This window comes from Neophocaena asiaeorientalis, unplaced genomic scaffold (assembly GCF_003031525.2).
Source record: "Neophocaena asiaeorientalis asiaeorientalis breed wild unplaced genomic scaffold, Neophocaena_asiaeorientalis_V1.1 scaffold130, whole genome shotgun sequence".
NCBI lineage: Eukaryota > Metazoa > Chordata > Mammalia > Artiodactyla > Phocoenidae > Neophocaena > Neophocaena asiaeorientalis.
In genome coordinates, this window is record NW_020173397.1 from 9,342,625 (window position 1) to 9,360,828 (window position 18,204).

An 18,204-nucleotide genomic window follows, 5' to 3' on the forward strand; every position below is an offset into this window, starting at 1 on the left:
TGGCAACGTTGCAAGATAGGTATTACTGTTTCATTTTACACGTGAAGAAACTGAGGCTCAAAGATGTTAAATAAGTTGTTCAAGGGCATGGTGCTAGTAAGGGGCAGAGCTAAGGTTTGAACCCTGATCTGGTTGGCATGAAACCCATGTACTTTCCCTAAACGAAATTGTTGTTGGTGGGAGGAACACTGGGCCAAGATGATTTGATAATAGAAGATTTATAAAACGTCCTCCTTTCAAAAAAGGAATAAATGCAATATAACATGATATAAAAACAAAACAGTTAAGAAAGAAAACAGAACAAAGATAGTTTAGCATATGTTACATTGGAGTGACAAATTACTTTAGGTGAGTCTTGAATTTAGCTGTGAGTGTCCTAGCAGCCAGGTAAAAGGAGTTGAATTATATAATGCTTTCTGTCTTAACAAAGGCAGTGAGCTCGTTTGCAAAGACAAATTTTTCCCTTCCAAGACTTTTTAAAATTTATTTTATTGAAGTATACTTGATTTACAACGTTAATTTCTGCTGTACAGGAAAGCGATTCAGTTATACATATATATACATTCTTTCTCATATTTTTTTCCATTATGGTTTATCACAGGATATTGAATATAATTCTCTGTGCGATATAGTAGGACTTTGTTGTTTATCCATTCCATATATAATAGTTTGTATCTACTAATCCCAAACTCCCTTTCCTTCCCTCTCCACCCCCCAACCCCCTTGGCAACCACAAGTCTGCTCTCTATGTCTGTGAGTCTGTTTCTGTTTTCCCTTTCATGATTTTATGGAGGAATTTGTGACCGGAGTTCTTTACTAAGAGATGCTCAGTAACCTAATGGCTACTGCCTTCCTTAATCTTTGGTTTTATAGAAATCCAGTTAGTTTCATGGAAACTTTGAGGTTGAACTGCATTTGAAATTGGAAAATATCATCATTTTAACGGTGTTTTATATAGAGAGGATCTGATGGACATGACTGTTTATTATACAATTCATCTTTATATGCAGTGGGATTAGCATTAAATTGCAGTGTATATGTATAGCTGATTCACTTTGTTCTAAAGCAGAAACTAACACACCATTGTAAAGCAATTATACTCCAATGAAGATGTTTAAAACAAACAAATAAATAAATACATTGCAATTCGTTAGGGACATTTAGGCAAAAGGCTGACATAGTATGATGGAGACAGCGCTACTTGGTGATCTAATACAGAGGTTGGCAAACTTTTCCTCCCAAGGACCAGGTAGTAAATATTTGAAGCTTTGTGAGCTATATGGTGACTATTACAGCTACTCTGTAGTTGTAGAATGAAAGCATCCATAGACCGTACATAAATAAGTGTGGGTTTACTCCAGTAAAAGTTGATCTACAAAACCTGGCTGCTGTGGCTTATGGACTTTTGTTTGTTGATCACTGCTATAACATAATAAAAGATAGAGCTTTAAGATTTAATTTAGTTTAAGATTTTATACCTTTATCCTTGTGTCTCAAATACTAGAATGTCCAAATAAGCTTTGTGTCACAAATAGTTCAAGGAGGAATTTTACAGCATGAATGCATATTCCCTATTATTGCTTCATTAAAGTTTAATTCTGTGGCCAGACAGCAAGAAGCAGAGCTTATGTTGTGAAGACGTGGGGCTATAGCACACAGCTGGCCAGGCTGTACCCTCCCAACGGCTTTCAGCTATGGGAACTAGGGGCTGTGGAAATCCAGCTGATGCTTCACTGCATCCACCCAGAGGAGGATCCTTTTTCTAATGTGTCTTTTTCCAATTTGTTATCCACCCAGAGGAGGGATGTCTTTTTCTAATTCCTGTAAGGGCATGGTATGTGCTAACAGAGACCTTGTGAAAACCTACAGTGTGACTCACATCCTTCCCGTTTCTGTGGGCTGCCACTTAAAAAGCAGTCTTGACATGGCTCTTTATTTTATTTTAAACATCTGTATTGGAGTATAATTGCTTTACAATGGTGTGTTAGTTTTGCTGTATAACAAAGTGAGTCAGCTATACGTATACATATATCCCCATGTCTCCTCCCTCTTGCGTCTCCCTCCCTCCCACCCTCCCTATCCCACCCCTTTAGGTGGTCACAAAGCACCGAGTTGATCTCCCTGTGCTATGCGGCTTCTTCCCACTAGCCATCTGTTTTACATTTGGTAGTGTATATATGTCCATGCCACTCTCTCACTTCATCCCAGCTTACCCTTCCCCGTCCCCGTGTCCTCAAGTCCATTCTCTGTGTCTGCATTTTTATTCTTGTCCTTCCCCTAGGTTCTTCAGAGCCTTTTTTTTTTTTTTTAAGATTCCATATATATGTGTTAGCATACGGTATTTGTTTCTCTCTTTCTGACTTACTTCACTCTGTATGACAGTCTCTAGGTCCATCCACCTCGCTACAAGGCATGGCTCTTTAATAAGAATTAATTTGAGGCCATAGGGTTTGGCGCCGTATCCCAGGAAGAAGATGCTTTAGGCCCGAAAAAGATTAAGGGAAGCTGTTAACAATTGACTGTTCCAACCGGAACATCTTAAGATTGTGTTTACCCTCTCTGATTTTGGTTTTAGTAAGCTGTCACGAACTTTTTAAAGTTCCTCACCCTCTGGAACGTCTAGGGAAATTACATAATTTATATAATGGGCCATCACTCTCACGGGGATCCAATGCTGACTTTGGATGACAAATGGTGTGAAGAGTCTTGGATTGTTGAGACTTGTTTTCTGATGAGATTTACCGTTAAACTGGGATGGGTTGTGTAATAATTGTGTTTAAAATTTGCTTATTCTTCATATGGCATCAATGAACCCTGAGTTGCAATTGGTGAAGAATGCCAGCAGAGACTTGCTTTGTTTATTTAGTGGGGCTAATTTAATTATTTTTATTATAAAAATAACCTCAGAGAAATTAAAACAACAGTGAAATATGTAAAGGAAAACACCAAAGTCCCTTGTGCTTTCTGGCCTTTATGCAATGCTGAGAAAGAAGTATCCTAAATCAGTGTTGTAAAAAAATGGGTCCTTGTAGATTTCCTTCTAATAGTGTTTTGTTCTATTTTTGTATTTACATCTTTAATCTGAGGGGAAGATAGTTTTGAGTGTGTTGCGAGGTAGGGATTTGACTTTTCCAACGAAGGAGTAACCAGTTTTCAATCAAATATTGACTATTCCATTATAAGCAGACGTGCTTTAGGGGCATATCTCGTTGTGTCATACAGATGATTGAAAAGTTTAACCTCAAGGGTGGAGATTGAATCAAATCTGTAATTTTTACTACTTCATCAAGGACATTCATAAGCCAAACTGACATGTTTGTAACTGAAAGTGCATGAGGGGTGGTGAATACAGTGACTTCTCCTGCAGTTCAGCATCCCCGCCTGGATTTGTATCAGGATATCAGAAGTTACACTCTCCATTGTCTGTATCATTGGTGTAGATGTCAGCACAATAAATATGGGGAGAAGACGAGTAATGTTTTAGTATTATTATGAAGATAATTTTGACTTTGCAGACCTTCCCGAAACGGTCTCAGGGACCACTGCAATAGCTTATACGTTCCATGAGAATAGCAATTCTGTTCATCTTGCTTTGTCATTGCATCCCCTGGACCTAGCACATGGTAGCACCTTGATAAATATTTATTAAATGAGTACTTGTTAACCACCTGTATCAGTTAGCTTTTGTTGCAATAATTCTGTGTGGTGGATAAGCACAAAATGTCAGTGACGTTATAACAGTAAGCATTTTCTACTCATACATCTGTGGTTTGGCTAGGGTTCTTCTGATCTCAGCTGGGCTCATCTGGGCAAAGCTGCTTCTCACTGCAGGTCTGTGTGTCAGCTGGCGTGGCCGTGTTCCACCTGTCTCTGACCCTCCTTGGGCTAGTGGGCTAGTCAGGGCCGAGTGCGGAGCATTTGTGTGGCAGAGATGCAAGAGAGAAACCAAAAACACACAAGACCCCTCAAACCTATTATTTAGACCCATATATTTTTGCCAAAACAAGTCACTTGGCCAAGCCCCAAGTCAAGGGACAAGGAAGTGTTATTGTCCACAGTGAGATCATGGCAAAACTGGGGATGCTGAGGGATAGGGATAAAGAACTGAAGCCAGACTCCTCGTGGGGGAACCCATTCACCCCACTTTGCTGGGATTTTCCCAGTTTTAGCACCAGAAGTCCCACATCCCAGTAACCCTTCAGTCCCTGGCACACTGGAACACAGCTGTCACCCTAACTACTCCCTGGTACACTTTGAGTTGTAATCAGGTTGAGAATTGTATGGTATGGGAGTTGTTCCCATTAAAAAATTTGTTCTCCTTTCTCAAGCACTATACTTTTAGGTGTAAATGTTCAATAGAAAACTTTTGGTTATAATTGGGGGGGTTCGTGGTAGCAAAAATAAATCTTTCACAATTATTCTAACCCTCCTGTAAAGAAGATATACCCCATGTATACGTAATCATCAGGTCACACATTAATATAACGATTTTTCCAGAACACATTTTTAATCTATCTACTAAGAAAATTCAATTTTAAATATGTACATACTTTATCATTTATATGTGATAAACGATGGTAGCAATCTTTTATATTTTGCAAATATCTTCTAACATTTTCTTGAATTCAGTTCATTTTTATATACTTAATCATAAAGCTATAAAAACAAGATGATATTGTTACTGGCACCATGTAATTATGTAACAAGTCATTGGGCAAGAAAGGGCACATTTAAAGGCGTGATGTAAGCGAAGGATATATGGGGGGTATTAACGACCTTGGGTATGGAAACTGAGAGACTGAAACGAATTTATGGGGTTACATTGCATCTTTAGCAGTTAAAAGGCAAGAGGGAAATAATAAATCAGCTGAATTGTTGCAAGAAAATTGAATATTGTGTAGAGAGGTTAACAGAACTACACAGAAATTGAGAGACGTATATGCCTGTTGCTAGAAATGGTAATGAGAATATCAGAAATGAATAGTTCTGCATCGTCCTTGAAATATCATTACCTGTTGTTCAAAAAGCCCTTTCCCATTTGTATTTTTCCTTAGTGAAATACATTTGTTTGCGTCCTTGTTGTCCTTGTTCGGGGAAATTGTCTGAAATATGTCAGAAATGTTCTCTAATTCCAGTTGAAAATAACAAGTTTCCAGGAGCTCAAAGAGAGACTTTTAAAAATCACTGGTGCCTAAAAATATGCCCTGTTTAAAATGTAGTATTGGAAACCAATGAATCCACTTTTGCTCTCAAAAGAAGATGAATATTTATTAAAAAGATTATCACTACAAAAGGCATCAACGGAAATGTATCAAGAATGAAATAACAATTAAATATACATTGTATTTTGAGAGTATTTTCATTCAGTTTCATTCTTAGCACAAGCGATTAAATATTTAATGCAGGAGAATAAAGCCTTGTAACTCCAGCACCACCAAGATCTCTGTGTAACGAAGTGAAGTCAGCTGGCAATGTCCCGTTTTGAGGGGCAACTTGAAGACATCCACTGAAAATGTGTGGACGGTTATAGTATTTATCATCACCGTAGCCCTAGAAAGTTGACATAACTATCCTCATTTTACAGATAAAGAAATGGGTTCAGGGTGGTTAGCGATTAGTTAATCACACAGCTGGTAAGTGTCAACATGGGCATTGTTACCATGATCTCCTGGTTCCAAACCCAGTGTTTTTGCATCTGTGTCTCAGTGGGCTCTAAAGGGGGCCAAAAGTGTACATCTCTTATAGGCTTCTTCTAGTGCCCTTCTGTTATATATTGATATATCTCTTGTTTCTGTCTGCTCAGTATTCTTCTGAGGAGAAACTCCTGTCTTTTCCATGTCATTGTGGTAAGGCTGGCAGCTATAGTGCCGCACCCACAGACAGACACACTCCCATTACTCTGTTCTACCTCAAGAAGGATTATACTATCACTATCTCGGGCCACTCGTAATGCTTGTTATTATTCCAGGGGGCATCATTTCGATGAATTTTCCAAACTGGGATAAGACAGGTTACTTTCTCTCTCTCTCTCTCAACAATTCAACTGTCATCTTCCAACCAGCCCCCCCTCACAACTTCCCAACACTGCCACTTAAAGAGAGCCTCTTTGCATACAAAGAATCAGTCTAACACGCAAAGAGAAATAAAGATGAGAGGAGAATGGAAAAAGAGGAACTCCAGAAGGCTCTGTACAAGCCCCGGATCCGGCCATGCTGACATGAGTCAAGAAGTCTCTTTGATTAAATTTGTTTGAGTTGGGTTTCTGCCGTTTTCAACTGAAAGTCTCTTGAATAGTGTAACTCCCCCTTCTGTGGTCCCATGGCCCTCAGACTTTGTTTTTACTGTATGATGTGTGTTCACACGGGCGTCGTTCTTCCCCATGGAACTGAGAAGTCTTCCAGGATGGAGACGGTGCCTCATTTGTTTTGTATTCCCAGCCCCTAGCCTTGTGCCTGAACCAAGCGCTTATCCTTGATTAGATTCCAGTCAAACAAATCCACAGGAAGCAGATCTACACCCCAATCCGAATACAGCCAATGACATCTTCAGAGGAGTCCTGAAAAAATGTTCAACCCCACTAGTGTCCAAGAAATGCAACTTAAAACCACAGAAATGTCACAGCCATTAAGATGGGTAAAATGTGTAATTCAGACAATGACAAGTATTGGTGAAGATGTGGGGAAATACAATCATAGGCTCTTTGTGTTGAGTGAAATCTGGTGTAACCATTTGGAGAACAATTGGGCAAAACCTAGTAAAATTCAAAGTATGCCTATTGTTCGATCCTATATTCCACTTCTCAAGGAACCCTCATGCATGCAAGGAAATGTGTACAAGGGTCCTCACTGCGGCCTTGTTGGAAAAATGGGAAGTCACGTAATATTCCACCATCAGAGGGATGAGAAGTAAGTTGTAGCCGTGCCTAGAATGGGATTTTCCAGAGCCGTTAAAATGCATGAAATAGATCTCCATCTATCAACCTGGATCCCCCTCAGAAACAAGATGAGGCATGTAAAACCAAACTGCAAGAGGATTTATGGAAAATGATACCATTAACTCAGATGTTAGAAAACCCCAGAGTTCCTGCCATTCCCCCTAATTTTCTTTATGTTTAAAATGTTCTGTAATAAAGTTTTAGAAGATACTTTATATTGCTTACTGTCACACAGGATGTAGTAAAAGATTTTAAAAAAGCGAATCAGAGTATCTGCTTCATTGTACCTCTGAGGAAGGAGGGAGAAGAGTGTAAAAGAAACTTCTATTGAATCTGTAATTTTTATTTCTTTGGGAAAAATTCATCTGAAGCAAATATAGGAAAACATTAAGAGTTATTACATGGAGGAGGTAGGTAGATATTTTCCTATATGTTAGAAAAAAATGTTTTTAAAGGATGAAGATTAGAAAAATCAAACATTAAAATGCAAAAAATTATTTTAATTAGTAATCAGTGTTCAGTCAGTTCAGTGGTTATTGAGGGATTCTTCACCCCAGCGCCGTTTAGCTGCCCCTGGAGAGGAAATGTCTTTCTGTCTGCAGGCATAATGGTCATGGGAGAGAGAGAGGAAGATAGAAAACTCGTCTGACCATTTATGATGAACTGCAACCTTAGTTGTAGTGTAGCAATTGAATACAAAAGAAAAGGGCATCTGAATTTCTGCTCTGCAGATTGTGCGAAAAACACAAGAGCTTAATTTTTTTTTTTTTTTTTTTTGCGGTACGCGGGCCTCTCACTGTTGTAGCCTCTCCCGTTGCGGAGCACAGGCTCCGGACGCGCAGGCTCAGCGGCCGTGGCTCACGGGCCCAGCCGCTCCGCGGCACGTGGGATCTTCCCGGACCGGGGCACGAACCCGTGTGCCCTGCATCGGCAGGCGGATTCTCAACCACTGCGCCACCAGGGAAGCCCAAGAGCTTAATTTTTGTTTATTTTTTTAACCTTCACCAGTACACCTACAAAATCCCATTCACTAGAGCCAGGATTCCATATATACCAGCTGCCTCCTGGGAGACTGATCATCGCTGACCTGATTGGTCTGAGAATGTGAAAGCAGCAGGTTAGTGGAGTTTTACAAAGAAAGGCCTTTCTGAGGGCAGGACAGTACTTACATTTTCCGTGTTAGGGAAGGGAATTCGTTATCTATAAGCACCGACCTTGATGGTCAAAACGCTTCCCGCTTTGCGAGCAATGGATTCGGTGACAATAAGGTCTATAACCCGGTGGTCTCCACCTGGGCTAGGCACAGCCAACGTCCCTGACAACGTGCATTTGCTGCCGGAGCCTGGGATCCGGCCCCGCCCCGGAGGAGAGAACAGTCTCCCATCTGTGGAAGGTCAGGATGTCAGAACAGGAGCCTCAGCACACAGTCCAGAGTCAGAAGAAGGCAAGCAGAGTGGATGCTCTTGGAATAATTGGGGGCTGGTCATGCCCCTCCCCCATCAGGCAGGGGTAGTGAGGGGTACCACCTTTGGGGTGCTTGTCTGTGCCTCTCACCCACCCATATAGCATGGCAGGGTATGGAGAAACCCATGATAGCTCAATAGAAAGACTGACCCTTTCAGCCTACAGAGGTTGCTCAGAAGGGTGTTACTAGGTGCTTTGGGGTAGCTTTCTTTCCTTTTCTGCCAAAGGAAGAGAAGAGAAAGGGAATCTTATGTCCACACAGGGAGAAGCCGCAAATCAGTGGAATGGCGTGGCCACAGCGGGCTGGGTGAATTGGCAGCAGAAAATCACCGTGTTGGCTCCTGGGTTGACGATGACAATAGTCCAGCAAGAGGGGCCTTGAGATCCTTGGAGTGACATGATCTGAGGCCTGGCTTCGGAAAATGAACAAGAGAATCAAAGAACCCAGTGAGGCAGAGAGTGTGAGGGTGAGGGCCAGAGGGGTGGCAATGCCAACCAGTTCATGGAAGGAGATACTCTGAATCCAGCCGGAGTGTGAATGCAGAAGACGACCTGACCCTCCGTCTACACTAATTAACTGGCCACTTTTACTTGAGGCTACTGCCATTGGTCACCAAGAACCCCAACTTCCTGTGTCTGGTTCATCATTAAATTAACAGAAGGAAGGGAGCAGTGAACCTTGATTTGTAATTACCTGGACATCTTCCTTGCTGCTTTAATTTTTTTTTTTTTTTTTTTTGGGGTACGCGGGCCCAGTGGGATCTTCCCGGACCGGGGCACGAACCCGTGTCCCCTGCATCGGCAGGCGGATTCTCAACCACTGCGCCACCAGGGAAGCCCCTGCTTTAATTTTTGTTTCACATAACAACGAAAGGAATCCCAGGGTTCCTGCTCCATCTTGGATAACCAGGATGAGGTCTTTCAGGTCCAATTCTTCAGAGCAAAGCCTCCTCCAAGCAAACAAACTTTTAACTCACTAACAATGACTGCCTCCTGAGGTTTAGTATCAGCTTCTTGTGTCTTTACCCTGTCCCATCAAAAACCACTTTCCAAGAAAAGATGTTGGGGAGAAGAAGAGGAGAAGAGGGAAGAAAGCTCCTCCAGTCGCATCTTTGCAGCACACAGACAGAGGCAGCTGTACTAGACAGCAAAGTGGTGACTGCCCACGGCTCTCATGAGCAAAGTGTCGCCAGAATAGGGACTTTCAAATGTCTTTGATAGCGACCACAGTGAGAAAAACAACGCTGAGATCAGTACATACGCACGTGTGCACGTACACACACCTATATTTATGAAACAATAATTAGAATTATTACTATAAATCTGATGTTTTCCATTCTGTTCTGTTTAATTTTAAAAATGCCAATCTTGATCTCTAACTTTACTTCATAACCCAGTGGATCACAGACCACAGCTTAAAAACCTTTGGTCTAGACCCAAGTCCTTGAACTAGAATGTCATGTGCACTTTCGCAGCCGCTCAGATAAGAGTGAAACGGTCACTGTCGGTCGACACTTTCCTGCTTCATAAATACAAGCATAGTTTGAGGAACAAACATGATATAAATATGAATGTATTTCTAAGACCTTTTATTTCCAGGAGAGAGATGTTACACGGCACATTATGAGATATTTTCGTAGAATAATTAAAAATAATTATGCTACCAGGTTAAACGTTAAATGTATGGCCTATCCCTTCAACCTATGAGCAGTTTCCAAAGCCTGCACTGTTGTAAACGTTACTGGATGCCTTTCACTGCATGCTAAGTGCGTTTACTGAATGCATGACTCCTTTCTCTCTGTCTCACGCGCACACACACGCACACACATCTTGTCTACCCCAGCTCTCAGAACTCAGGCACTACATTGCAATAGTACTTGCTATGATACTTTGTAAATTAAATGCCAATCCCTGTAACAGTGAATTACCTACCGATAAAGGGGTGATACCTACTGATAAAAATGCTCTAGAGTTGGGGAGCTTTTGACAAGTTTACAAATTTCACATCAGATCGTGCAGACAAAACCCGGTGCCTTTGAAAGGCTGCAGCCTGGCTTGAGCGGGCTTTGTCTCAAGGGTCCTCCTGATTCTAGAACCACCACATCATTTGCCTGTGCTGGCTCAGCCCATCCTTATTTGGATGTCTGAAGGAAGGAGGACAGACGTTGTGATTCTCAACGTGCAATTGTGGAAACTGGGCCGCAAAGGAGTTAGTCAATCTGGGTGAAACATCCTGTTTAACATTTCCAGTTGCAGGAAGGAATCTAGCCTCGCTGCTGTATGTGCAGTGACATTGATTGCATCATGGTTTGGACTGGAAATAAGGTGGGGTCAATCTGGAGGGAAATGGTTGAACAAATATTTGTGCCTATACTATCTATACTATAAAATATTATGCAGCTATTCTAAATCTAAACAGTGGCTTAGGTCTAAAGTTACCAAAAAAAGTTGAAGAAAAATTTGTTTAATATAATCCCATTTTTTAATTTAAAAAGAAAGTACAGTGTATTGGGGTAAAATTACTTGCAGGTGTTCACAGGAGGCTGGTGGAAAAATGACAGATATATACGAAATGGTTAATATTAGTGATTTGAAGAGGGGTGGGCTATAGGGTGGTCAAGGAGATGTAGGGGTGAATAATTGTTTTGTTGTATAATTTCATTTCTTTCAAAGAGCACTATTTTTAGAATTTGAAAAATCTGACAAAGAATATTTAAAACAATGAAAGAAAATTACCTTTCTTCTAGTTCTATTTTAGGTAAAGTGACCTTCCCAAGGTCACCTAGGTTGAAAGGGGCAGCCTGAGGACTAGAGCACATGTTTTTTAATCCAATGCTGTACCCTCAATGCTCCAGCTGTATCTCGGAAATCAAGTGTGTGTAAAAGTTTAATCAAGGGTGTGTAACACTTTATCCCCTTCCAACTAGTGTTGGGGGACTTCGCTGGTGGCGCAGTGGTTAAGAATCCGCCTGCCAGGCTTCCCTGGTGGCGCAGTGGTTAAGGGTCCGCCTGCCGATGCAGGGGACACGGGTTCGTGCCCCGGTCTGGGAGGATCCCACATGCCGCGGAGCGGCTTTGCCCGTGAGCCATGGCCGCTGAGCCTGCGCGTGCGGAGCCTGTGCTCCGCAATGGGAGAGGCCACAACAGTGAGAGGCCCGCAAGCCAATAAATTAATTAGTTAATTAAATTAAACAAACAAACAAACAAAAACTAGTGTTGGGTGAATACACGGAATAAAGCACAGAATAATGCCCTATAAGAAAAACGGCCCAAACTGTTGTTGTTACCACACAGTGTTTAATGCAACATAAGCATGCGAGTCAGGTATCACAGTAGCTCTTGAAGAAATGTAATGCTGACGGTATTTGGCAATAAAATAATAATCACTGTGTGTATCTCTGATGAAATGAGATTTAATCCATTTGAGCTCCTAATTGTCTGCCACACTACGTTAAACATGGATACAACCATTGTCTCCACTGCTCAGAAATATGAAATTCAAAGCAATATGCGCAATGTCTTGGAATCAGCTAGCTTAATGAAGCAGCAAATTAGACCTTTCTATCTCTTTATTTAACATCCAGTTCCATGAATTTATGAGGGTTCATTACAGAGGTGCAAAACTTAAAGAAATGCCGTGAAATTCATTTATGATTAGAACTAATGACTTTGAAAAAGGCTTCTCATATTTTAGAGAGCCATTATTTATTATTGAATTTATATGGCTTTGGGTAATAAATGTTCAGTCTTCTCACTTCTGTTATTTATAGTTTGGATTTTATAATACAGCCACACACACACAAATCTCATATAAAGAAATCAACTTTTTCGCCAAACACAGCAGTGACAATTCAGAAGAGCAATGGCAAAGCCTTCTTGTTGACCTGTTCGTGGTTTTCATTTCTGCGGGGAGGGATTGCCCCTAGGGTACATTTGGCAATGTCTGGAGACATTTTCGCTTGTCACAGCTCGGGGAAGGTGCTACTTGCATCTAGTGGATAGAGACCAGGGATGCTGCTAAACATCCCATAATGCACAGACAGCCCCACAGCAAAGACTTACCCAGGCCCAAATGTCAGTAGTGCCAAGACTGAGAAATCCTAACCTATATCAGTGTGTTTCATTAAGTAATACCCCATTTAATCCAATGTTTTCTTTTTTTTTTTGGCACTATGCGGGCCTCTCACTGCTGTGGCCTCTCCCGTTGCGGAGCACAGGCTCCGGACGCGCAGGCTCGGCAGCCATGGGTCACGGGCCAGCCACTCCGCGGCATGTGGGATCTTCCCGGACTGGGGCACGAACCCGCGTCCCCTGCATCGGCAGGCGGACTCTCAACCACTGCGCCACCAGGGAAGCCCCCAATGTTTTCTTAAAAGAGATCACTTTCCATCTTGTCCCGTAGATTGAGAGCAAGACCAATGGAAAGCATGAATCTGGCTCTCATGATTTTTTCCCTAATAGTTATAGTAATAATGACTTTAACATCTGTAATAAAGATGATAGAGTTGAAGGCTAAAATGGGACCCTTGTATATAGATTAGAGAAATTAATTTGCACAAGCATTTATATTATTTTCAAGCAGATATCTTTTCCATTTTAAATCAAAAGCATCTGATTATCTAATAGGTTTTCAAGAGGTTAGCAGTTTGGTTCAAAGTGTTTAAAAGAAATCTGCTTGGGATTCTGATTTAGATAAGAAGAGTCTATTTCCAGAGTAAAAAATGACGGCGAACAGCAGGAAGATCAAAGGCTCTGATTCACTGCAACATGCATTTGCCTAGGCCATTATTTATGGTCAGGTTCAAGGTAGAAATTCCACACTTTTGATAGAGATAGTTTTGATTTCAATATTGCTGAATTTCTTTTTTAATATTAGACTTACCTCTTGTTTTAATCTGTCTCTCATATGCATGCATGGGGAAATCCGGTTAATTGAATGTAACTTGGTACTTTTATAATCCCTATGGTAACAATCATCAAAGTTTTTATGGGTCTTATTTATTTAAAGGAAAATCTAATCATTATGAAGTGACCCAAAGAAGAAGAATGAGACTGAAATTCTTCTCATCCAAAGAAAATGACAATTAAATACCAAAAAAAACAAGAAGATTAGAATCTCAATTTGCTAAACTTCTTGAGAACTAGGGTGTTCTGAAGGAAACATGGTTTAATATCTAACATATTCACTCTACTTAATGAGATCAAATAATAAATGAACATATTATTGAAGCATTCATAATTTTAGGATTGTGTAGTGCAGTATTTCTTATGGTGAGAGGACTGGTTTAGTGGTTATGTGTTTATTGTCATTTATTTTTAGGAAAACAAATATTACTAGCATAGCAAATGCATGATTTCACTAATATTACTGCTCTCAGAAATAATGAAGTAGTTCTAGGTGTTAGGCCCAACTAGATTTAAAGACAAATATTGGGACTTCCCTGATGGCACAGTGGTTAAGAATCCGCCCACCAATGCAGGGGACACGGGTTTGAGCCCTGGTCCGGGAAGATCCCACATGCCACGGAACAGCGAAGCCCGCAAGCCACAACTACTGAAGCCCGGTCGCCTAGAGCCCGTGTTCCGCAACAAGAGAAGACACGACAATGAGAAGCCCACGCACCACAACGAAGAGTAGCCCCAGCTCGCCGCATCTAGAGAAAGCCCATATGCAACAACAAAGACCCAACGCAGCCAATAAATAAATAAATTTGTTTTTTAAAAAAAGACATATTAAGTAAATAACAGTACAGATGGTACTCAGATGCGGTAAAAATTGTGATGGGTATGCAGATGAATGTAATCCTGGGGCAGTATTTCAAAGTCATCATTCTGAACATTTATTATATCACATTTTGGGTGAACAGAGAAATAGGGGTGGAGGCATAATGACCTCAGCATACGTCATTACACTGGCTTTTATAATTAACACTTAATGTTGACTGGACCCTTGTGATCAAGCCCCGTAACGTTTATATAGTGCTTACTACATGCCACGATGTTACTTGTTTGTTTGTTTGTTTTAATTCATGTAATCCACGTAACAATTCCATCAGTTCGGTTACAGCTAGTACATGGTAGAACTGAGATTTGCACCCAAGTGCCTGCCTCTAAAATCTGTACTCTTAACATGTATGCAATACTGCGTCTCTCGTGACCAAAACAAGTGCCACGCGCTGTGTCAAGGGCTTTCACGTATTATCTCATTTAATCCTCACTCTTTTCTTCTGCCGAGCCCCGTTATCGTCTTGGGTACATGAGGCTGGTGGGGAGAGCCAACTCTTTTCTTACTAAGTTGTGCAGATGGATAAATTTCCAATTACCTGAGATTCTTAAGTCAGTGAAAACCAAAGTGGGGAGGATACAAGACAAGCCACTGAGATGTGAGAAGGAAAAAAAAAGGTAGAATTTCATTCACATTTATTTGTTATATCACTCACTTAAAGTTCACTCTTTGTGATGCTTATAGTGTCTTTATCCATCAATGCAATAGCGTGCAGTACACATATATTAGGAATGCTTGAGCAAAAATTTTATACTGATGAGTAAATGTTTTTCAGTAATTCCAGATTTTCTCCGTACCTGGGCCATTCCCTTGGCATACACAAGTCCACCTGGAAACTTACACGGTCTTCTTAAAGCCTCTATGTATGTATGAGTTCACTTACTCAGCACATTGTCACTAATTGCTGGGGATTATCTCAGGCATGAAAGAATACGTCATTTTAAGCTTTCATCCACAAGACAAAACCAAGCAAAACAGCTAAGCAATTCAGAAAAAATATCCCATTGCCTAAAGGAATCCAAGAGGGTAGATGAATGAGCCATTTGGGTATCTGTTGAACAAATATTCATATAGACTTGTGCTAGATATGGCAGGTGCCACACCCATGTGGCTCTCTTCTCATGTGGCTGATAGTCTAGCCCAGACATTAAGAGCTCAAATTCCTGGCTCTTTGACCTTGGGCAGGTTACACAGCCTCTCTCTGTTCAGGCATTCTCATTTGTACAATGGATATTATAACAGTACCCACCTCAAAGGATTGTGGTGAAGGAGTAACTAAATTAATATACTTACCAAAGTGACATCCACAAGGCACCATGTTCTCATTACTGTGTGTGGTGGCTTATTTTATGTGTTAACTTGGCTAAGCCCTGGTGCCCAGATTATTTGGTCCAACATTATTCTAGATGTGAAAGTATTTTTGATGAAATTAACATTTACATCAATAAACCTTGATTTATTGATTTTACTCAATAGACCTTGAGTAAAGCAGGTTATTCACAGTGTGGATGAGTCTCACCCAATCATTTAAAAGCCTCAGTAGAGAAAGACTGACCTTCCCCTGGGAGGAGGAATTCTGCCAGCGGATTGCCTTTGGTCTCTAACTGCCGCTCTTCCCTGGATCTCCAGCCTGCCATTCTACCCCACCGATTTTGGATTTGCCAGCTTCTGCCATCATGTAAGCCAATTCCTTAAGATCAATCTCACAATCAACATACATACACAATATATACATACATATACATACAACATATACATACATTCCGTTGGCCCTGTTTCTCTGGAGACCCTGGCTAATACACCATGGGATAATGGTAGCTACCATTTATTAAGCCCTTCCTACATATTATTCAACACTTCAAATATGATCTCACTTAATTCTTCATAAAAGCCGTATGACCCCCATTTTACAAACAAGAAAACAGCCTAATAGAGGGAAGTGTCTTGCCCAAGGTCATCCCAGCGAATCTGTGACTGAGGCAGAATTCGTTGCCCTCCCCAACTCCTCTCCTCAAGTAAATGCCATCAGAGTTTAATTTAGGATTAAAAGGTTAGGACAGCTGGTTCTGGGTGGAGTGATTTGTCTTCAGCCTGCCCACAAGACTGGGTGACAGGAATAATTACATGGCTGTTTTATAATAGTTTTCAAGCTTTTGAGAGATACTAAATGCCCAATAATAAATGCAAAATGAATTTCGCCCGTTACTAATTGTAATTCTTGCCAGAATTGAACTGCGGAAGTGCTTTAGCGAAGGCATTCACGATACCATAGAAGCCAAGTAGGCCTCAAAGAACATGGAGACCATCAAATCCCCTTATTAAGAGGGCTGACTAGCAGAGGGGAGGACTGTTAGCATCTTAAGTGAAATTACACAAGGTTTTAAGAAGACCAACTGTGGTTTTCGAGGGGAAGAAATACCTTGTTTGAGTTAGACAGGGGATTGGGTGTTTGATAATGAACTTTCAACACCTCCCCTCCACATCAGCGGAGCACATTATGGATTTAGCAAGTCCAATCAGGCCTCTCCAGTAAGTAACTCTGATTATTGAATGAAGCTTATCAGAGGGTTCACCAAGGGCATTTAAACCAGTGCTGGTACCATCAGGCAAAACCAAATTAGCTAGCATTCACAAACAATTTCCTTTTATGTGCAAAGCTGTTTCTAAAAAGAAACTTCAGAGTTCAAAAGAGCTGTGAGGGAATATTTTTACAATCTGTTCCACTGGGTAACAGATTGAATTTAGCCTCAGCTGGTGATTTTGGTCTCCTTAATTATTGGCAATAACACTTTAAATTGATATGGTGCTTTTAACTTTGCAAAAGATGGTCAGGTTCATTTATCAACTGATCTACTTTGTTGTCCTGTGCTATAATTTTCAACTGATAGTCCAAGACTGCAGGCTAACACATTATGAAAAAGGCCATGCTAAGAAGTGTGTTAGTGTCTTTTTATTTCTAAGCATAATTTAGGTGATGATGACATGATCTAAAGAAAATGTTGGAGGACTTCTCTGGTGGTCCAGCATTGAAGAGTCTGTGCTCCCAATGTAGGGGACCTGGGTTTAATCCCTGGTCAGGGAACTAGATCCCACATGTCACAACTAAAAGATCCTACATGCCACAACTGAGACACAGCGTAGCCAAATAAATAAATAAATAGATAGATATTAAAAAAAAAATGTTGCTATCTGGTACAACTTATCTAGTCTCCAGTGACATAAAATATGAAAGTAAATGAATATAGTATACTTGATAATGTAATAAAAATTTTTTTTTAATTTCACAGCACTTTCTAAGTATAAAAATGAAAACCAAAGCCAACTAGGAATGACTGAGGTACTTTGTTTGCTGTACATTTCTGTCTGTGAGTCTAGAGAATTGAGAATTTACTGTACCGCTTCCCTAAAATAGTAGAACAGGATAAACAGCAAGGGACTTAAAATTGTCTTTTGAAAGGTTCAGGCGGTGCCTGGCTATAGAAGCATCTTTGGTTTATAAAAAATATTCATATACTCACCATAATAAGAAAGTGATAGTTACGTCTGCAAACCCTTTAACTATAAAACTTGCTAAATGGTGTTTAAAACCGCAGGAGAGCCTTTGTCTATGTATCTTGTATTACTGTTTTGAATTGTATGAGATGAGATTATACGGCATAGTTCTAAATTATGTGACAAAAGAAGGCAAAAATTCTTAAAATATATGAGGCTCTGAACTTATATTTAGATATTTCACTATATAAAAAGACAAGTTTGCAAAATAAAATTAGTGGAGATGTGCTTATGCAATTTTTAAAGGTAAATCAAGGAACTAAGGCTATGTGATGTGGATTTCCTATCAGGAATAAGATATGAAGATAAATTAGTCCATTAAAGGTACCTGTATACATAAAATATGTACTGGGTTATATCCTTTCATGTTTGAAGAGAAAAAGGCAATATTAAATAACTATAAATGACATATGGCTACGTCAGAATCAATTTTTTTTTTTTTTTTTTTTTTTTTTCGGTTACCGGGCCC